Source organism: Eriocheir sinensis, chromosome 55 (genome assembly GCF_024679095.1).
Source record: "Eriocheir sinensis breed Jianghai 21 chromosome 55, ASM2467909v1, whole genome shotgun sequence".
NCBI lineage: Eukaryota > Metazoa > Arthropoda > Malacostraca > Decapoda > Varunidae > Eriocheir > Eriocheir sinensis.
The window spans coordinates 1558933-1582211 of NC_066563.1; the positions used below are offsets into that span (position 1 = coordinate 1558933).

General features: G+C 42.3%; 1 protein-coding gene across 2 annotated transcripts in view; it reads left to right on the forward strand.

The window, feature by feature from the left end:
- The first annotated feature begins 5059 nt into the window (after positions 1 to 5059).
- Positions 5060 to 23279, forward strand: part of LOC126983887 (uncharacterized) — a 53532-nt gene continuing 35312 nt past the window's right edge. For both annotated transcript variants that reach the window (XM_050837054.1, XM_050837055.1), the window contains exon 1: positions 5060 to 5372. The gene's annotated coding sequence lies outside the window, so the exon portion shown is untranslated. The remainder of the gene's footprint in view (positions 5373 to 23279) is intronic.

Genomic DNA, 23279 nt, shown 5'->3' on the forward strand with positions numbered 1-23279 from the left:
GACAGTCGTGGTGGTTGTGTGGTAGTGGTGGTGATGATGTTGGTAGTGATGGTAGTGGTGGTGGGGGTAGTGATGGTGGTGATGATGATGTTGGTAGTGGTGGTAGTGGTGGTGATGATGTTGGTAGTGGTGGTAGTGGTGGTGATGATGTTGGTAGTGATGGTAGTGGTGGTGGGGGTAGTGATGGTGGTGATGATGATGTTGGTAGTGGTGGTAGTGGTGGTGATGATGTTGGTAGTAGTGGTGGTGGTGGTGGTGATGGAAGTAGTGGTGGTTAAGGATAATCATGTCAAATGGCCGGCGCTCACGAGATGCTTTGCTATTGAGGAAATGCCTCGTTGCCTCCTGAAGACGAGGCTGTTTCTTCCCCTCCCCGCCACACACACACACACACACACACACACACACACAACGTATTTTTCATCTCCGCTCAAGGTCAAGAGGAGTGGTGGCAATATCTTCTTTCCCTCTCATGTTATTAAACTTGGATGTGTTTTCTTTATATTTATTGTGCATTTCGAAACTAAATAAGCTTGCCTCTTTCTCTTACTTCTATTTAGCTTGAGTAACGTAAGACATATCAATAACATAAGGAAACATCGACGTATAATGGAAAGCACTAGAAAAAAATAAATTAAGAGAATCATGCACATGTGAAGCCATATGGAAATACCCGACTTTTTTCGACTGGCTGAGTGAATTTGAAAAAGTTAAAGCACTTTTTCCGCGCGTGTTCCCGGCGTCCGCGGCACCTGTGTGTGGGCGGGAAATGTCACTACTTAATGACTTTTTCACATTTCACCATGTGTTTACGCTCTTCATTTTCACGGCTCATTTCGTACTTATGAAACTCAAATGTGTTAACACTATCACAAAACACTTTTCATAATCGTTTTCGGCTACCTGTGCGCAACGTTTGAACGGTGGGATGCGTCGCGCTATGCAACATTAACCATTTATTCAAAAACACAGCCACTGAATCAAACCAATCACGCCACCATTATCTCTATTGCAAATTCAAAGGATGTATTTTGTAAGCGATATGGTATTACTATCATAAAACACAGTGCTATCGGTAAAGGTGACAGAGTACAAACGCCATAAGCTAATAATCATATCGAGTAGCGGGCTTTTTTTTTTATTATTGTTTCCTTTTTTTGTGTGCCCTTGAGCTGTCTCCTTTGTTGTAAAAAGAAAACAGAAAAAAAAAGTTACAAAAAATCTTAAACCGTGACATATCTAAGATACAGAGAAGAATTTTAAGGATTTAGAGGATAAGGTAGCGTTGAGTAATCGAATTAAATATGGTCCGGCTAACAGTTTTGCTAGTAATTATTTTTTTACAGTGAAGGAAGCAGCTCAAGGGCAAAAATAAATGAAAACGAATAAATATAGTAGAGAAAAGTAATAATAATAATAATGATCATAGCTTTAATTCGCCCAGCGGCATATAAAAAAAAATTGAAAGAGATGGAAAGAGTTACAGATACGCTCTTATTATTATTTTTTTATGGGTCTTGATTTCGATTAATCCATCTCAAGATAAACATGAGACCTCAAATTGTGTCAAATCATTCAAAAGGTGAGACAAATCGATTAAAAAGACAGAAATGCACTCACCTTTAAGCCATCTCCACTACTGAACAGGTAAAGATGGGTTGACGGTCCACAGTATTCAGACTGGGAAACTTACTTCTGAAAAAAAATATATAATCCGTAAATTAAATAAAGTCAGATTAATCAAATGAAAAAAGCAAATGCCACATATATCACTGCCGTCATTCGTAACAAGGCAAAAAGGGATTACAATAGTGAACTTCAACAGCAACGCTAGCAAAAAAATAAATAAGCAAATAAATAAGACCATGGCAGCAAAAAACTCAAACCAAAAAATTACCTAACAAAAAAAATTAATGACGGTCTGAACGATAAGACAATGACACAAGAAGAAAAAAAACAAGATACATACACGATAAACACAAACAAAAACAAGATACATACACGATAAACACAAACAAAAACAATCGGACAACAGCCACACAAGTATAAGGAAGTTAAAACATTAAGGTCGATATTATTAGAGACTTCCGCTTCTCACATCAGTTATTTCTAAAGGTCAAAGAAGGGATCATTCGGGTTCTAATGAGTGTTTCTTTAGGTTCATGGTACAGACGAAGGGTTAGACTACCACCAGGGTCATAAAACTACTCCTGGAAATGCCCCAAACTCCCACGAAAGCCTTGTCAAATATGTGAACTTGTGATACGAAATGTTAAGTAATACGACCCCGAAAACCAAGCCATCGCAGTAGCTCGCACAACACTGCAACAACATAAACAAAAACCAAGAATATAAACTCCAAAATACCCAACTGATATAACGATGACAACAACCCATCAGACTAACAACAAGGCAGCCACACGAGAAGAGAAGCTAGACGATGAAAACCAGCCTCTCAGAGTACCAAAACCGCCCCAACCAACCATAGGACACTCTCAGCGCAGGACAACATCGCTACGACCCACCATCGAGGCTATTCAAAGAAGACCCGCGGAGACTGTCAGCGGGATCTTCTTACTTAGCTGAGTGGACGAGGGGACCCTCTACATCAGCTGTTTCTAGAGCTATATAAGAGGAGGAAGAGGATTTCGCCGAAGGGAGGGATCCGGGATGAAACAGGATACGAACACAGGGACAGACTTCCCCTTCCTCCAAACACAGTCCTCGATCCCACGCTACAGAGGAGGCAGGGAGAGTGTATAAAGGATTGGAGTTTATCCCGTCCCTTTGGATCCGATTGCTTCCCATTCATCACGTTGTTTATGCTTGGCTGGTTTAGTTGTTCGATGTTCCCTTGTTGTTGTCTCGTTAAACTACGTGAAATCGATGCAAAAGGGAAAACTATGAAGTAGTGTAATATAAGACACGACGGATGAAGAAGTTATAATGGAATGAGAATTAACTGAAGAAGAAATAGAGTAGCAAACACATAAAAAAGACTCTAAAATGCACTAATATACACCCACACAAGGGATTAAAAGAAGCGTAGCGAAAATAAAACGAAAATGGCGGCAGATGGAGGAGAAAAAATAAGGAATGAAAAAGCTACACAAAAGATAAATTATGCAAAGCCAGAGAAAAGAAAAACGTAAAATGAGGAAGAGAAGAGACGCATAATGCAGAAGTAAATAGAAAAAGAAAGACGAGGAGGAGGAGGAGGAGGAGGAAGAGGGGGGGGGGGATGAGGAAGGTGGGGGAAGAGGGAGTAGGAGGAGAAGGAAGAGGAGGAGAGAATTGCTTTCCTGTTTTACTTACTCCTTAATTAAACTCCAATTTTTAATACGCTAAAAGTCGCTTGATAATTTCCACGCAGCGGCGGATCAATATACTTTTCCTTTTAACTTCTGATGTGATTTTCTTTACCGGCGTCTGTATTACTTCGGGTCATTCTATTTCTCTCGTTTCTGTGTCATGTTAACCTTCATCCCTTGTTCCTCGATTCCTGAGGTCTTTAAAATTCATTAGACTGCGCATTTTATTTTGATATTTTTTTTGTAAGCTTTGATTCATTATGCTTGGAATTTATTAAGCTTCGACATAATCTTTACTTCCTGGTCAAATGAAGAAGCTCAGAGTCACGGATAATTGCAGACTCTCTCTCTCTCTCTCTCTCTCTCTCTCTCTCTCTCTCTCTCTCTCTCTCTCTCTCTCTCTCTCTCTCTCTTGTAAAGGTCACACTGTTGTCCGTTGTCACTTTTTTTTTACCAAGACGTTTAGGGTGAGGGGAGCGACTGTTTGCCTCGAGATGTGGGTCTGTGTGGCTGTCTGTCTGCGTCTGTTTGTGTTGGAGGTGTGCTGCAGGTGTGGGAGGAGGAGGAGGAGGAGGAGGAGGAGGAGGAGGAGGAGGAGAGAGGAGGAGGGTTTGTATTAGCAAGGGAGAGAGGCGTTGAAGGAAGAACAGTGTATGCGTTGTGACTACGTGTGTGTGTGTGTGTGTGTGTGTGTGTGTGTGTGTGTGTGTGTGTATTTGAGCGCCTCATATACATACATTTTTTTACCTCATTATAAAAAATAGTAAAAAAAGAAAACTTTTTATGGTCGAGCTTTGCGGCGGCGAAGCAATATTGGCCCCGATTACCATGAGAGATTGTTTTGTTCGGCCTGAGAGAGAGAGAGAGAGAGAGAGAGAGAGAGAGAGAGAGAGTATAATTTTAGTAATCGCGGTAGTTTCATTATTTGTGGCACTCATTTTGATGTGAAGTAACCCTCCTTGTCTCTCTCTCTCTCTCTCTCTCTCTCTCTCTCTCTTATTAGCAATTTCATTCATCAGTGGTCTTTAAAATCCTCCACACCTCCGCCCCACCCCATCCCGTCACTCCCTCCAGCTTCCTCCACCTGCCACCTCCTCGCTAATCAGTCACGTCCACTCACCTCAGCACTCGGTAAGAGGGAGAGAAACGCATCCTCTCATCCTTTACACACTCGGGAAAAGACACAAATAGAACTCATTTATCACCGCGGAAAAAAAACAACCGAGCCACTGAGGTTCTTCGTCTGCAGAACCAAGTCTTAGAAATCTCGCGCGAATGAAATGATCTTGCGCGGCTTTCCTGTGTCGCCTGCAATTAGATGTAAGTACGGGATAATCTAACGCTTTTCTCTCTCGCCTCGTCATTTTTCTCGCAGGCGAAGACCGAATGAACGGCGCTCCTTCTGGCCTCTTACGATCAGCGAGATGAGACTAATGAGATAGGAGGAGCAGGTCCGTTCCCTTCGTTCTTAAGTCTTGGCGGAAGGAGAAGAAAGAGAGAAGAGATACAGAGGCAGAGAGAAAAACGCAGAATGCACGAACAGGCGTACATAATACAGAGTGCATTCGAACCTTTCGCAAGGGGCAGAGGGGAGGAGGAAGAGAGTGAGGCAAGGCGGGCAGGCAAGCACTTCCTTCTCTGCCAGACGTACAACCCCAACCTGGCTCCCACTACCTATCCTCCTCCGCCTGTTCCTCCTCCTCCACCTCCTCCTCACTCTGCGGCAGACAACCCTCCCTCCTCGCCAAGTCAGTGTTGAATCGGACGTCGGTGTGGGAGGGAGTGCTCGCGCGTCTCTCTGGCGGACCTCTTGCGGTGTCGGGGTACGCGCGCCGCTCTCTAATTTGTTTCGTGACACGTCCTGAAAGTGGCAATCAGGGTGCACTAACGTTGTTCCTTCCGTGATATAACGAACGTGGAATTGGAGCTCTGGCGGGTTTTTGAGACGCTATGGCCCCGGGACTCTACAGTTTTGTGGACTTGAGTGTCGTGAGTCAAAAGTTTGTCGCCGACTTGAGCGGGAGGCGATAGCGGCCCCGCGACCCAGGCCACCCTCTGCCGGTAAGTGATGCTGCTGGTTGTTGTTGGTGTTGCTGTAGTGGTGGTGAATGGTGGTGACTGTGGTGGTGGTGGTGATTGTGGTGGTGGTGATGTAGATAGTGCTGTTGGTTGTGGTTGTTGATATGTTAGCTGTGTTCTTGTCCGCGGTTTGACGCAGGAAGGAAGCATCTTGCCCGTGAGGCTGAGAATGATTGAATTATTAAAGGTGTTTACTCTGTGTGTGTGTGTGTGTGTGTGTGTGTATCAGAGGCAAAGGGCCGTGCTACTCCCCGCCACAAGGGCAGGTAAGGCCAGGTATCACTCACTCCCCGCCTCGCCTGCCTCCCCGGCGTGGACGTGCACCGCCTCGCCTCCCTCTGCATATTTACTGAACTTTTAAAACCTTAATGGAAAGCGCGTGCGGATTAATTTATTCATATTCAGCTCACTTTCAGCCTTATGCAACAATATTGTTATACGATATATTACTCGCACAATGGAAATATATACATACACAGGTTACTACTCTTCGTATTCCGTTTCCATTCAGCTTCATTTACAGTTCTTCCGTAACAAATTTATAACGTCATGAAAGTAATAACTTGTATCATTTGCATCCAACGGCAAGCGCATAACTCATACATTTACTACGCAATGAAAATAAATACATGTACACGGTCTGAACACGAAGTAAAGTTATTAAATACACATATCCTCTATTTTGTAATCTCATCCGCCTCTCCTCCACTATAATACATAAGTCCTCTAAGATGTATTTCCCACACAATTTATTTACCGAAAGATAGATAATTTTGTGCATGGAAGGAAGTATTTTTGAAGCAGGAACCCATCGTGTTGTGTTACCAGAAAAGTGAAGCATAGCAATAATTCCCCAAAGAAAAAAAAAATAATTGCGTGCCTTTTGTATCTCGGAATAAAAATTGGGGATGAAAAGCGTCCTACTTCATTTTTTTTTTCGGCCGGGAAGGCAAGTTCTATTACATTTACTGATTCACTTGCGTTTTTTCCAGGACGAGATGAAACTGAAAACTGAACATTGCTTCATTTCAGTTGATTACCTTCATCTTGCAACAAAAACGTTCTCTTGTATATTAATGCATCGCGTTTTACTCTCAACGGCGTTTTGTGAGCCTTGCATCTCTCTCTCTCTCTCTCTCTCTCTCTCTCTCTCTCTCTCTCTCTCTCTCTCTCTCTCTCTCTCGCACACGCCCAGGACAAAACAATCCTACGGCAAAACGATGCAACGTTTCGCTCCACATCAGCTGGTATTTAAAACTAACACTTTTGTTTTTCTTTTGCTTTTTTTGGGAGATTCCACCTTTATCCTGATTTTACGAGGAGGGGGCGGGGAGGGGACGCCGATTAATAGGAAGGGGACGAGGAAACGAGCCAGACAGAAAAGTAATGCGAATTTTCTGTAAGTTCCCGTTTGAAACTCTGTACGATATTTGTGAGCAAGTGTAAGTATGTGTACATCAAGTGCGCTCGTGGTGTACACTTTTGGATTACAAAGTTCACATTTATTTCCAGTGATATATTTTTTTTCCTTGATATAACCGGGGACCATTTTTTGGCCGCATATGCAAATCATTCGTACCTAATTGCGGTTTTTTTTTTCTGTCGGAACCTTTGAATTATTTGAATTAATAAATTATTATAATAATAGTGGGAGGCTGCAGGTTCATTACGCGCGTTAAAATATCACAGAGCGGCGCTTCGTTGTGGAGGGAGAAAGTATTGTGTGTGGAGAGAGAGAGAGAGAGAGAGAGAGAGAGAGAGAGAGACGGTCACAAGGACAAACACAAAAAGAGATATAGATGTAAATAGATTTGGAGATTTTTTTTTTTTACATCAAAGGAGACAGCTCAAGGGCACAAAAAAAAAAAACAATGAAAAAAAAAGCCCACTACTTGGTGCACCTAAAAAGATTACAGAGTGACCATAAATATATAGATAAATAAATGGCCAAATAAGAAAATCCTGGAATAAAGCATAATAACCCTGATTCCTGCTGCACACCTTTAACACTTTACACCTTACCTTGCCCACACCTGAGCTGTTACCTGTTGCCCTTCCCCGACCCACCCTCACGCCCACTCTCCACGTCTCCCCACCACCCCGCCTCAGTGTCCTTCCTCTCCTCATCCCTCCTTGCCTCTGATTACTGCTCATCCTTCATCATTTCTTCTCCCTTGCTTCATCTTTCCTTACCTGTGTTTTCCCCTCATCCCTCGTCTTCACTATTAACATTTCTCTTTTCCTCCCTAATTTTTATCCTTCCTCACCTATGTTTCCTCTTCATTCCTCCTCTTTTCCTTTAACATTCCTCTTTATCGTTTATTTTTTCTTTGTCCCTCCTTTTTTATCTCTATCAATCCTCTTTTTTCCTCTTTTTTCGTCCTATTTTACACTTACTTCATTTTGCTATTCATCCTCATAACAACATTCTCTCTCTCTCTCTAGCATTCATCTTTTTCTCTCTTTCTTCATCCAATCTTATACTTACTCCATATTACTATTCATCCTCATAACAACATTCTCTCTCTCTCTCTCTCTCTCTCTCTCTCTCTCTCTCTCTCTCTCTCTCTCTCTCTCTCTCTCTCTCTCTCTCTCTCTCTCTCTCTCTCTCTCTCTCTCTCTCATTACTCCGTCCCATCACCCTCATTTCACCTGTCAACCCTCACGTTCCTCCTCCCTCCTCACGTCACCTCCGCCGCCCCCATTAACACCTTCTACATCCCGTCCGTCAGCGCCTCCCCTTCCTCTCCTTTTTCCGCTCCCCATTACCTTCATACCTGCTCTTACCTCTCATTCCCTCACCTATCTAATTAACCCTCATCAAGGCCATTATCCCATAGCCTTCCCTACGCGTTCCCATACACAGGTAGGGACGTGAAGGGGAAAACAATAGCATTAGCGTGTGATTATGGGCGTTGCAGTGACTAATAAGGACCAACCTCTACTTAGATAGGGATTATAATGCAGGTTTTGTCTATAATGAAGTCATGTCGGTGCTGAGTCGATATTTAACCCTTCAAACTTTTTTTTTCTATCATATATTATTGTGTCCTGTTCTAGCAATGTTTTTTTTTTTCCCTGCCTTGTTTTTTTTTCTTCTTTTTCGTCTTTTGCTCTTTCTCCAATTGCCTTCCTCTGTTTCATCTGATTCAACTTTTTTTTTTTCTCTTTCTTCCTCTTTCATCGTTATTTTTTTTAGTTTATTTTCCTTTTGTTTCTTCGATTTTTCTTTATCGCTTGACTAAACCGTTTTGCGTTGTGTCAGTTTTATTTAATTTCGGAAAACCCAAAAAAACTGAGTGCATGAGTGTGTGTATGAGTGAGTGAGTGAGTGAGTGCGTACGTAAATGAGTGAGGGAGTGAGTGTGTGGGAGGGAGTGAGTGAGTGTGTGGGAGTGAGTGAGTGTGAGTGAGTGAGTGAGTGAGTGTGTGGGAGTGAGTGAATGAGTGAGTGTGTGAGTGAGTGAGTGAGTGAGTGAGTGTGTGTGAGTGAGTGAGTGAGTGTGTGGGAGTGAGTGAATGAGTGAGTGTGTGAGTGAGTGAGTGTGTGGGAGTGAGTGAATGAGTGTGTGGGAGTGAGTGAATGAGTGAGTGTGTGGGAGTGAGTGAATGAGTGAGTGTGTGAGTGAGTGAGTGAGTGAGTGAGTGTGGGAGTGAGTGTGTGAGTGAGTGAGTGAGTGAGTGTGTGAGTGTGTGGGTGGCTGTTGCTTTCCAGTCCGAGTGGTACGCAGCTTTTTTCCTTTTTCTGCTTGTTAAGTCGCGGGAATTTTCTTGTGCTCTTGTGTTGCTTTACTCCAGAGGTTCTATTTTCAGTCTTGCAATGTCTTTCCTTTTCCGCCTCATTTCTTCTTTTTCGTCTCCTGTTTGTTTGTGTTTTCTTCTTATTTCGCATTCTTCTGCTTTTTTCCAGCTGTTTTTCTATTTCTTTTCTTCTTTCTCCTCCTATTATATATGTTTTTTCTTTTATACTCTTTTTATTTCTTCTCTTCTCTTCATCTGCGGAATTCATATAGACTAACTCCATTTTTTCTTTATGATGCTGAATTTTCCTTTTCATTTTCTCCATCTTCTTCACCAGCTACATCCACTTCCATTTCATTAGGTCATATTCCTTCTTTTCTGCTCTTAATCAACAACAGAAATTACACATAGCGTTTAATTTCCCTTCATGCTTCTGCTTTAACCTCCTCACCTTGATGTTCTACACCGACCACTTCCACTTGCATTTTCTTATCAGGGTCAGTAAACGGGAGAATCTTATGACCTGCACGGTAGTATGTCCAGCAGGAGGCAGCCTCGTGCACTCTTATGGCAGGGTGCCTTCAAGGAGCAAGGGCGGGGCGTGGAATCCAACACTCTCTTAACTTTTTGTCTCGTTAATGGTCAGTCTCGGAACCCGATCCTGAGCCTGCCAGAGTCCAGCTTGTCGAGACTGGCACGAAAGGCTGCGTGGAATGTTGAATGAATGGTGTGAGTGTGTGTGTGTGTGTGTGTGTGTGTGTGTGTGTGTGTGTGTGTGTGTGTGTGTGTGTGGAAAAAGAGAGGGATGCTAAAGGTAAAGGGGAGGAAAGAGAAGTAAACATAGAAAAAGAGGAATAAGGGAATAGAGAAAAAAAGGGCTGAGGAGTAAACAGGAAAGGAGGACTGTGTGTGTGTGTGTGTGTGTGTGTGTGTGTGTGTGTGTGTGTGTGTGTGTGTGTGTGTGTGTGTTCGATATTATTTCTTTTCCGTCTTCTTTCATCCTCTTATTATCATTATCATCATTATTATTGTTATTATCGTCATCAACAGCATCATCCTCGTCCGTTTATTACAGGTATTATTTGAGCGTTTTAAATTCCGTTGATGAAGTAATAAAAAAAGTCCATGTAGTCTGCTTCATTTTTTTTTACCTCTGAGCAAAATTAATGTGATCCGTCAGGGGAATAAAAAGAAAAAAAAAGAAAAAAACTCCCCGCTTCAAAAGGCTAATTAGGAAATGATGGGACGAAATATTATGCTGCAAAACATTTACGAAAGCACCAAATATAAAAAGAAATATTAAAACCGGAAGAAGAAAAAATAATGAAAGCAGAAACTCAATAAAAACAAGTAAATTAGATGCTTTTATAACTTCCCGAACTTAATGCTTTTACCAAACTCTCTCTCTCTCTCTCTCTCTCTCTCTCTCTCTCTCTCTCTCTCTCTCTCTCGGTATATAATAAAGTAATAAAAAAAGAAAGATACGGTCACAAGCCTATTTTACTTGTCCCTGATTTTCCTATTAATAAACATTTTCCCAGGACTGAATTTTCGCTGAGGTCATTTTGGGTCTTTTTTTTTTTTCCTGTCGTGTTTTTTTTTTTTTACCTTATTTTATCATTTCTTCTGCAACTTTTCTTTTTTATTGTGTATCTGTGGTCTCTCTCTCTCTCTCTCTCTCTCTCTCTCTCTCTCTCTCTCTCTCTCTCTCTCTCTCTCTCTCTCTCTCTCTCTCTGTGTGTGTGTGTGTGTGTGTTTTAGAGAGAGAGAGAGAGAGAGAGAGAGAGAGAGAGAGAGAGAGAGAGAGAGAAATGGTGCTGCCGAATAAATTAATAATGCTTTTGCAAAATTCTCTCTCTCTCTCTCTCTCTCTCTCTCTCTCTCTCTCTCTCTCTCAACCTGAAAGTATAAAATTATATATAAAAAAATCTCTTCTATACTCATTAAAGGCAGAAGGCAGAGCAGAAAAATGCGAAAAAGAAGCAAGAAAAAGTAAAAAAAATATCAAAGGTATGTCAGAGAAAAGGAAAAGGAATCGAGAAAAAATATAGAAACACGAGGGAAAATTGGATCCGCTTAAGAGCATGAAAAGTTACGAGTTATGTTGTGAAATAAAGGCGAGGTGAAGGTTATGGAATTGAGGAAAATGTTTATATAGTTTATGGACTTATAATAATAATAATAATAAGAAGAAGAAAAAGAAGAAGAAGAAGAAGAAGTAGAAGAAAAATAAGAGTAAGAATAAGAAGAACCAGAAGAAGAAAGGGAAGAAGAAGAACAAGAACAAGAAGAACAAGAACAAGAAGAAGAGCGAGAGAGAAAAAAAGAAAGAACACCCTAATTTTTTTCATTATTTTTTTTATGTCCTTGAACTGTCTCTTTTGCTGTAAAAAAAAAAAAAGCTAAAACAACAATGAATACAACAACGAATCACACAAACGAAAATCAACATAAAAAAAACAATCCCAAGCCATGTTTCCGATCCCCTAATAACAATAACAACAATAACAACAAAATAAACAGCAAATTTCAAAACATTCGTATCGTCCGTCATATTGGATAACATTTCATTTTCAGGATGGCCGCCTTTATTCATTTATGTAGTCACTTTATTTCGGGTCCGTATCGAAAGAGAGGCAGATCAAGCCCATGCAGGAAGGGGTTATGGTCTAGCGCGGGCCACTTCCAAACCGTTTTCTTTACTCTCTGGAAGCACGCGTAGTCTACCCTTGAAACAGAGATAGCTTATTCCTCATGACCGCCATAACTCATTTTTCTAGTCAGTTTTTTGATCAGGTATTCGCCAGCATCCAGTCATTTCAATTTATCCGCCATTATCCAGTCAGTTCAATTTATTAGCCAGCATCCAGTCATTTCAATTTATCCGCCATTATCCAGTCAGTTCAATTTATTCGCCATTATCCAGTCAGTTCAATTTATTCGCCAGCATCCAGTCAGTTTTAAGATTTATTCGCCATCATCCAGTCAGTTTTAACATATATTCGCTATCAGTTAAGTCAGTTTTTATTAGTGTTTTCCCAGAAGTTACCCAGTTTCAGATGTGGCAAAGATATTCTCGTGTGGATTTGGTGACCGTATATCAATCCTATTATAAGTTATTTCGGTAACGCACAGACAGACACATACACAGACATACGCACTTTAACACACTGACGCTCTTTGGCGATAATAAAAACAACACTTCATGATAAAAGACAAAGAACTACACAATCAGATACAAAAATACGGTTCCATCACTCTCTTTACTCTTTTTCGGGGGCTTAAATCCGCCTCGCCTGCCGTGAACTCTTTAAGCGCCGCAATAACACGGATCAATGATGGGATTCTCCTTTTTAATATATTTTTCATTCACCGCAGCTATTTCAAAACGCGGTGTTGGACTCGCTCCCAAAACCCGACCAAACAGCAGAACACGACCCCCCCTCCCTTACACACACACACACACACACACACACACACACACACACACGCACACGCACACACCCATTCGGAGCGCCGGGTAAAAACACACTCCTTTCACAAGCTTTCGATGAGTGGGTGGCGTAACTCCATTAATGGGTGACCGCAGGAAAGCAAAAATGTACCATCCACTTCCTCCCACTCGGATTTTTTTAAACTGAACGCGAAACACATGAGACTTTTGCCCCTGCCTCTGCTTTTACCTCTCCTCCTCCTCCTCCTCCTCCTGCTCCTTTCCACTCCCCCTCCTGCTTCTCCTCCGCTTCCTACGTCTCATTACTGCTTTGGGAGATGACAGCAATGAGTACGAGAGATGAAGAATAGAAGGGGAAGGGCGGAAGAAGTGACGATAAAATGAAAAAGATTTACAGGAAGGGGAAGCACGGAGAGTAGGGAAAGAGTGAGTAGCATCGTAATAAGGAGGAGGAGGAGGAGGAGGAGGAGGAGGAGGAGGGAGGGGCGTAACGCGAGGAGGAAGAATGCGAGGGGAACGTGAGGTAAGGTGACAGCGAGGGAAAAGGGGAAAAATACGGAAATTACGGGGAGAGGAATGGAAGATGATAGCGAGATGAGAGAGAGAGAGAGAGAGAGACTGACTGACTGACTAATACAAGCACGAACATGGCTTAACAAAAATACAATCGTAGGCAGAGACAGGTAGACAAACAGACAAACAGACAGATAAACAGAAAATCAGACAAGATAACAGATACAGACCGACCGATTGACAAAAAAAAAAAAATATTGGTTTAAATAAATTTCATTGGACATTTTACTTTCTGAATAACAAGTCAGGCCACAAATTATCGAATAAATACTGCACAAATGCGCGCGCAGAGGCCCACACATTCCCCTTACCCCCCCTAACACACACACACACACACACACACACACACACACACACACACACACATTATCTTTCCATCTGTATTTAAAGTTAATCTGAATGCATTGATAGAAAAATAAAGAACTGAGACCCTAGTAATTCGCCGCTTTCCCGGTAAAAGAAGTGGGTCACGGCAGAGCACGAAAAATAAATGGAACCAGTTTGTTGCACGGCTTTGGCCTTGAATAAAAGAAAAGATTAAAGGTCGCATTTTAAAACATTTCGCCTCCCAAGTTCACATATTTGACAAAGCTTTCTGAGGAGTTGTGGGCATTTCCAGGAGTAGTTTTAAGACCCTGGTGGTAGTTTGACTCTTCTTCTGTACCGTGAACCTCAAGAAACACTCATTAGACCACGATTGATCCCCACTTTGGCCTTTGAATATGGTTGATGTGAGAACCGAAAGTGTCTTGTAGTACCCCCTATAAGCCATGATTCCCACGTTACCAAAATGGAGTCTCCTTGCTTGTCTTCACTTGGTCAGGGATACTCAAACGATTAGGAGTCTGTAAGAGGCTAATCAGTCCAGTATGGCATCCTGAGAAGCACTAATACGCCATCTACCATCCGATTCATGAACTTATTTAAACTCTGAAGCTTCCTCATGTTAGCTCCAACTATATTGATTTGGCTGTAGCTACGATTTTTTTCTTTTTTTGCAGCGGAAGTAGCTCAAAGGCAAAACATAAAAAAAGGCCCGCTATGCACTACTGCTGCAAAGAAAATGAAATTAAAAGCCCAAAAAAGAGAAGGTCACTTTTTTTCAGCTATACTAAACTTTATATAATCCACCTTTTAATTTTCCCCCCTTTAATGGACCTCAATTTACCTCACATATTCTCATTACTGCAGGTTCTGATATTCTTCTAAGAGCGAGTACCTCATAAATAGCTACTTCATCAATATCTCCTTTGTCATTCCCTTTAATCGACTTCAAACTCTCAATGAAGTCCCGGTGAAGTCTTTCCTTGTTCTTCATCTCCGTTTTCGTTCTTCTTTTACTGTTCATCTTTTTCTTCTTCTTCTTCTTCTCCTTCCTTTTCCTCTTCTTTTTCCTCTTCTTCTTTTTCTCCTTCTTCTTTTTCTCCTTTTTCTCCTTCGTCTTTTTTCATCTGCTTCTTCGTCTTCGTCTTCTCATTCTACTCCTTCTCCATCATTTTTGTCTTTGTCTTCTTCTTCTTCTTCTTCTTCTTCGTCTTCTTCAACACATTATACTTCCTCGCGGCTTGACACCGAGAGTTTGAACAAGAATAAGAAGAAAAATCTAACCTATGAAGCGATCCAAAGCGATATAGGTCACGAGCAGAAGAAGAGAAAGAAGAAGGAGACGAAGAAGACGAAGACAAAGAAGAAGAAGAAGAGTAAGGAATCTAAATGAGTAAAAGGAGGAGGAGGAGGAGGAGGAGGAGATGTGAGAATTAGAAGAAGACGAAGAACAAGAACAAGAAGGCGAAAACGAAAGCGAAGACGAAGAAGACGAAGCAGAAAAAGATGAGGAGGAGGAAAAGAATGTTAAGGGTCATACATTTCCCTCACCCACGCGTTCCTCGCCTCCTGATCCTCCCTCTCCGCGGCCTTGCTTCCCGAATCTCTTTAAATGCACTAAAAATACGCATCCGACCTGACTCCAAGCAAGGAAAAGCGAGAGACAAACAGACGTAGGCTTGCTCCACACACACACACACACACACACACACACACACACACACACACACACACACACACAATTGACTTTTGGGAACTGGAACGCTATTTAATTAACCCCTTTAACTCTTACTTTTCTCCAACTCCATCTCTTCTTTTTCCTCCTCCTCCTCCTCTTCCTCTTCTTTCTTCTTTCCTCCTCCATTTCCTCTTCCTCTACAGCTTCACTCCTTACACACACACAGAGTTTCTCTCTCTCTCTCTCTCTCTCTCTCTCTCTCTCTCTCTCTCTCTCTCTCTCTCTCTCTCTCTCTCTCTCTCTCTCTCTCTCTCTCTCTCTCCTCCTCCTACTTCTTCCTCCTCCTCCTTTCACTCATTCAGATTCGTTGCTCTTCTTCATCTTTTTCTTCTTCTTCTTCTTCTTCTTCTTCTTCTTCTTCTTCTTCTTCTTCTTCTTCCTTCTCCTTACACTCATTTATATTCCTTGCCCTTCTTGTTCTCGTTCTTGTTTCTTGTTCTTCTTTTCCTCCTCCTCCTCCTCCTCCTCCTCCTCCTTCTCCTCCTCCTTTTCCTCCTCCTCCTCCTCTTCCTCCTCCTCCTCCTTATTCTAGACTCTGACGTAGGAGTTTACAGACAGATATTTCTACAGCATGATCTGCCCAGCGGGAAACGATGACATGCTCTTCAATTTGAACTAAAACAACGAGAGAGAGAGAGAGAGAGAGAGAGAGAGAGAGAGAGAGAGAGAGAGAGAGAGAGAGAGTTTACATGGAATGTCTTGCCCATTTGGTTTTAAAAGAAAGACTTATATTCCTTACATGAATGGATGAAAAGCGAGGACACACACACACACACACACACGGTAGAAAGGGAGAAAAAAAGCAAAAAAAAAAAATTAGGACGTTTCTACATAAATATTCCACCGCCACGTTCTCTCCAGCAATTAGAAGAGTAAACATCCCTACCTTCCCTCCTCTCTCCTCCTCCCTCCTTCTCTCCCCTCCCTCCTTTCCTCCTTCTCCCCTACTAAAAGAGGAAGCGAAAGGAGACAAAAATTCTTCTTCAAATCGTTTTTTAGGTCTTGTAGTCACTTTTAGGTCCTGTTGACGTGGAAGAAGAGGGGGGAGGAAGGGAGGCAGGGGAGATGAGTAAGTATGGAAGGTGTGGGAGCATAAGATAGAGAGAGGATAAGGGAGAGTTGGGAAGAGTAGCTTAAGTTTGATTTGATGCGTGACACGGTATGACAATGTTGCGTTCGTGTTTCTTTCCTTATGTGTGTGTGTGTGTGTGTGTGTGTGTGTGTGTGTGTGTGTGTGTGTGTGTGTGTGTGTGTGTGTGTGTGTGTGTGTGTGTGTGTGTGGGGGGGTTAAGAGACTGTGTATAAAGATAATATATGAAGATAATGTGTAATAATATACTGTAGACGTAATATATAAGATAATGTAGAGCACTTAATTTGGCCTTTTGCTCGTACTAAAAATAAATCTACTACTTCTACAACTACTACTACTATTAAACCTACGATAATAGTATGCTTCTGATGCTGGCGGTAATAGTGTTGTTCCTCGCCACCATCTCCGACAACATAAAACAAAGACACTTCACATGGCGCAGCACCGAAGGACAAACTACAAGGCCGAACTCGAGGCTGTAAAGTCTTGTGAGGCCGCGTTATTACTGCTCAGCGGACGCGGCGGACCTGATCCAAAATAACCGTAAATTGGACCCCCGAACCTTCCCTTCCCGTGACTGGATTCCGTGGACTTATACCTGCCTCACCCCTCCCCCCCCTTCCTCCGCCGCCTCGCTACCTCCAGCCCCCTTTCTCCCCCCACACAAGGTCAGGGTACGGGCGCCCTTTAATGGCCCTGGACGCCGGTCGGCCACTTATCTGAACACATTCTTAGTAAGGTTGCTGTCCCCGATTCCTTCCTCGGCATCCAATATTTTTAGGTTTTCTTTTTCTTGCTTATATTACTATGCGGTTCTTGGTGTGCTTTGTGTGTGTGTGTGTGTGTGTGTTACTGTCAATATTGTGATTACATAACCTCACAAACCATAATCTTCACTTTATTGCAGAATATATTTTTTTCGAGCACACACACACACACACACACACACACACACACACACGAGCACGCGTACAAGATGTTTAAAGATTCGGACTCCAGAAAATTATAACTTCTTGGAATTCGAAGCACCGAGCCCTCGAGCCTAAAGTAGCCAGACCAGTCACTAGGATCTAACGCCCCCCTCCCCCCCTTGCCCCCCTTATTCCAGGTGTACCTCGTTTCTCTTTTTCTCTCCTCCTTGGCTCACTTTTGTCTTCGTTACCGTTCTGCTGCATCTCTCTCTCTCTCTCTCTCTCTCTCTCTCTCTCTCTCTCTCTCTCTCTCTCTCTCTCTCTCTCTCTCTCTCTCTCTCTCTCTCTCTCTCTTCTCGTATCTTCTCTTCCCTTTCCTTTCCCTCTCCCCCCTTCCCTGCCCTTCCCTTCCCTTTTTTTCTTTCTAAAACACACACACACACACACACACACACACACACACACACACACACACACACACAATTTCGCACGAATCAACAACGCTCGGAAAACTCGCCCGTCGGGAGTTCAAACCATCATCCAGATCAGCCCGAGATTAATCATGCACGACGGTTTAAATTATTTTCCCCAACATGAATCCCACATGCGGGCCCAATGTATGCACGGAATTCAACTTGGCTATACATTCAGCACTTTTAATTCCAATAAACACACTGCTTAACAGATTACGTATATAGAAACGCCTTTTTTTATACCGATATGGATTTCAAGTAATTTAATTGGATTGGGTTTTTTATTTTATGAACGTAGATTCAACACGTGTAAGCAAATATAAGGAAACAAACTCCACTATATTTATAACCGCCAAAGAGACAGCTCAAAGGGGAAAAATATGAAAAAAGTTCTTTATGACTAAGTTTCAAAATAAATATAAAGTTGAGGTATACCAAGAAACAATAGCACTAGTCTTAAGAGCTATGGAGAGTTTTAATAGTGTGGGAAGAGAAAGGAGAGGAAAAAAATAATAAAATGAGAACAAAAAGTTGAAGCAGTAGAGGTATAACAAGAAACAATAGCACTCGTCTTTAAGAGAGTGCTACGGAGGGTTGGAGGGGTGTGGGGAAAGTAGGAAATGGGAAAAAAAGAAAAGGAAAAAAAGTTGAAGAAGCAAAAAAACAATAGCACTCGTCTTAAGAGAGTGGAGGGTTGAATTCATGTAGGAAAAAAGGAAAGGAAAACAAGGAGTAGAGATTGAATTCGTGTAGGAAAAAAGGAAAGGAAAAAAAGGAAATAAAGTTGAAGAAGCAGTAGTAGTATAGCAAAAAAACAATAGCACTCGTCTTAAGAGAGTGGAGGGTTGAATTCATGTAGGAAAAAAGGAAAGAAAACAAGGAGAGTAGAGATTGAATTCGTGTAGGAAAAAAGGAAAGGAAAACAAGGAGAGTAGAGGTTGAATTCGTGTAGGAAAAAAGGAAAGGAAAACAAGGAGAGTAGAGGTTGAATTCGTGTAGGAAAAAAGGAAAGGAAAACAAGGAGAGTAGAGGTTGAATTCGTGTAGGAAAAAAGGAAAGGAAAACAAGGAGAGTTGAGATTGAATTCGTGTAGGAAAAAAGGAAAGGAAAACAAGGAGAGTAGAGGTTGAATTCGTGTAGGAAAAAAGGAAAGGAAAACAAGGAGAGTAGAGGTTGAATTCGTGTAGGAAAAAAGGAAAGGAAAACAAGGAGAGTAGAGGTTAAATTCGTGTAGGAAAAAAAGGAAAGGAAAAAAAGGAAATAAAGTTGAAGAGGCAGTAGTAGTATAGCAAAAAAACAATAGCACTCGTCTTAAGGAGAATTGGAACAAGGTGGGAAAAGAAGGAAAACGGAAAAAAAAGGAAAATGGAAAAAAAAAGATGAAGAAGTAGTCGTGTTCCCAGCGGAGCACAATAGGTCCTTCCCATTTCTTGAGTTCGTAGCTTGAAAGAACGTTCCTGGAAAAACACTCCCTCACCCCCCCCCCCCCCTCCCCACGCCCTCCCTCCCACCACACACCACTCGCCTCATCTGCTTCCACCCTCCCCCCTTCCCCTCCCCTTCGCATTTCTATTTCCGTTCACTTATTTTCGAGTACAACGATAAATTTGAAATATTTCGAGGTAAGTTTAATTGAATCTGTCTCAGGAGGCACAAATTTCGAGACTCAAGTTCTGCAATTAATTCTAGTTTAGACTGGAAATGTCCTGACGGGTGTAAATTCTTCTTCCCGTTTTCCTCCTCGCAGAAAACTGGAGTGTGGGCGCGCGGGCAGGGCGAACTCTCTTAAAACGGGCGATAACACGATGATGGCGGGGATTATGAGAGCTCTTGTGGATTGTTGAGGAAGGGACGAGAGGTATGAAGGAAAAAATAAGTAAAGGAAAAGGTTCAAATATGACACCGAGAAAAAAAAATATTATGCAACGAAAAAATAACAATCAGGAATCCAGAATCAAAGTCTTACACGTTTCTTTACTTGTTTTATCAGCTGGTCGTTGAACTTATTTGCATTATTACCTGTGTACTCAAGTTGTGTGTGAGGATAAATGTATCGGGAAGGAAAATGAAGTGTCTTGTATATTATATAGTTTAAAGTTGAGGTACTGATGACGGCGAACGTGGTAGTGGTGATGGTGGTGGTGGAAGCTGTAGTGAGATAGCGTTGGTGATGGTGGAGGTGTTGTTAGTGGTGTTGCGGGTGATGGTGATGGCTAAAGTTGAGGTATTGATGGTGGTGGAAGTTGTGGACGTGGTAGTGGTGGTGATGGTGGCTATGGTGGAGATGGTGAGGAGATTGCGTTTGTGGACACGGTGGTGGTGATAATGTTGGTGGTGGGGATGACGGTGGTGATAAAAGTGGTGGTGGTGGTGGTGGTGGTGGTGTTGGTCCATAAAGAGGCAAGGTGATGGAGGTGTAAGAAGATTATTTTTTTCGTTCTGGATGTTTTAGTGCTAACGTGGAGATGGGTACACAGATAATATTAAAAAAGAACTAAGCGGCTTATATCAGGGGAAAAAAAAGATGAAGTCCACATTAAAACTGAAGAGGATGAGGACGAGGAAAAGGAGGAGTAGAGAAAAGAGAGGAAAGAGGGAGAGGATAATGATGATAATGATGAGGCTGAGACGGTGATGATTATAACTTTGAGGAGGAGAAGAAAGGGAAGGATGATAGGAAGGGGGAAAATAGAAGAATGAGGACGAGGAGGACAGGGACGAGAAGGGCGAGAAGAATAAGAAGGACGAGGAGGATGAGGAGGTCGAGGAGGAGGAGGACGAAGACGAGGAGGAGGAAGAGTATAAAAACCGCACCCCTTTATATCAGTCCGCTGTTGCCTTCCTTAATATTTCATCGTCTAGGAATAAATTGTGATCAAAAGTCGAGGCCATTATGGAGGAAAACATTGGAGAGAGAGAGAGAGAGAGAGAGAGAGAGAGAGAGAGAGAGAGAGAGAGAGAGAGAGAGAGAGAGAGAGAGAGAGAGAGAGAGTATAGGAAAAAAGGAAAAGAAAACGAAAGAAAAATAAGATAGAATGGAAGTTAGATAGATAAATAGGTAGACAGGTAGAGAAGTAGATAGAAAGGTAGGTAAAGAGAGAGAGATAATGAAGAATGATGGAGTATAATTGGGATATTGATTCTACCTATCAACACACAATTTAGTTCATGGGTTTAAAATGAAAGGTTACCGAGACAAAGTAAGCCGTTCGTTATCTAAAATTTAACCTGTAATTTAACCTGTAATTTATTTCAACTTCATTCTGCTCCATCGGTTTCACGGGATTATTGAGAGAAATGAAACCGCTCTACATATAAAGCTCAACTCAATTTGCCGTACATTACAATTTGTTTATTTTTCTTCGATTATCTTTCATTAATAATTGCTTCGTTTGTGGATTTACGCAGCCTTCCTTCTACTCTATTTCCTCTTTCTCCGACGTTTATGCTTTTTACCGAGAGAAATCCAAACTGTTCTTTACCTAAACCTTAAGCGATTGGCCATTTCTTTCATTTTTTTTTTCATTTCCTTGATTGTGTTTCGTTAATAATTGATTCATTTTACGCTTAGGCAGCCTTCCTTCTCCTTTATTTCCTCTTTTCTTCGACTTTTAAGCTATTCTGGAAGGGAGTGAGAGAAATCAAACTATTCTTTACCTAAACCTTAAGCGACTGGCCATTTCTTTCAATTATTTTCACTTCCTTGATTTTGTTTCGTTTATAATTGTTTCATTTTACACTTAGGCAGTCTTTCTTCTCCTCTATTTCCCCTTTTCTTCGACTTTTAAGCTATACTGGAAGGGAGTATCAAGAGATCTCTGGACCTAATTTGGGAGTTTATTTTTCTCTACTTTTTTTACTATTTTTTGTCCCCAGACCAGGAGGAGGATGTTCCAGGCTTTTTCTCGATTTTTCGTCTCCGGAATCCTGCTTTTTTCCCGCTACAATTAAGGCATGACACACGAGCTGCCTTCTCTCCGTCCCTACCATGAAAAGGAGATTTTTTTCTTCTTTTACAGCAAAGGAGACAGTTCAAGGGCGTAAAAAAAAAAAAAAACAATAATGAAAAAAAAGCCCGCTACTTACTGCTCCTGAATAGAGTATTGAGGAGTGGCCAAAAAGAGAGGTCACTTTCGGGAGGAGAGGTGTCCTGATACCCACGGTGGGCGGAGAGGCTTTCCAAACTGCCTACTTTCAATTCTTTTCCTATAAGTTTACGGCCCTACAAAAGACATTAAAGGCTATAAGTCAGTCCACAACCAGGCATCTTGTAAACTTATGTAAACCGTCTCCTTTACGTCGTCTCCCGGGCGTTACGAGTTGGTGGTTTATGGGGTTTTGGTTCGTGGTTTAAGACTTGATACCTTTCCCAACGTGCGTCATATGGGTTCGAATCGCCTTATCCACCCCCAACCCCACACCAACCCCACCCCGGCTCGTCACGTCCAATTTATAACGTCTGTGACCCACCTTGACCGCCGTGTCCCGAAAATTCAGTAACAGGTAATGAATCAGAGTCAAATTAATGTAGTATTCAAAGATATTAGGGAGAAAAATATATTGGTTACTTATTTATATTGCTAGTGGACGTGGCTGATACCCTCTCCAACCCTTCCCTCCCCTTTTGAGACCCTTCCCCTCCCCTCCCCTTCCTTCATCAAATCTCCCCTCCCCTCCCCTACAATGATCCCTCCTCCCCCCTTCCATCCTAAGATCCCTTTGCATATCCTTCCTTACCAAGACCACTCCCCTCTTCTCCCCTTCCCTCCCCTACCCTGCCTTCCTCTCCCCTCCTCTCCCCTACCCCTTCCTACTAAGACCCCTTCCCTTCCTTCCCCTTCCCTAACCAATCCTTCCCTCCGCTTCCCCACCCCTTCCCTCCCTTCCCCTTCCCTAACACACCCTTCCCTCCTCTATCCTTCCCACCCTCTTCCCTACCCCTTCCCTCCCTCCCCTTCCTCTTCCCATATCCTTCCTTACTAAGACCCCTCCCCTCCCCTTCCCTAACGTACCCTTCTCTCCTCTTCCCATATCCTTCCCTACTAAGACCTCTCCCCTCCCCTCTTCTCTCCCCTCCCTGCCATGACCTCTCCCCTCCCTCCCCCTACCAAGAGCCAGCAATCACGTGCATCAAAGGGTAGGGGTGTCGGGGCCGGTCTTCACTTGAGCGTCATTTTCACGGATTGTCATGCGTAAGGAAAGTGGTGGTGGTGGTGGAGGTGGTAATTACAGGCTGGTGGTGATGGTGGTGGTGGTGGTGGTAGTAGTAGTAGTAGTAGTAGTAGTAGTAGTAGTAGTAGTAAAATAGTTATTGAAATAGCAGAAGTAATAGAAAAAATACATTGTTATTGCTTTCAGTTTTAATTAATCTTTTCCTGCTCCTCTATACCGATTACTACTACTACTACTACTACTACTACTACTACTACTACTACTACTACTACTACTTCTATTACTAACAATACAACTACTATGACTAATATTGCTCCTACTCGTAGTCCTCCTCCTCCTCCTCCTCCTCCTCCTCCTCGTACTACTACTACTACTACTACTACTACTACTACTGCAAAATTTAATACTGT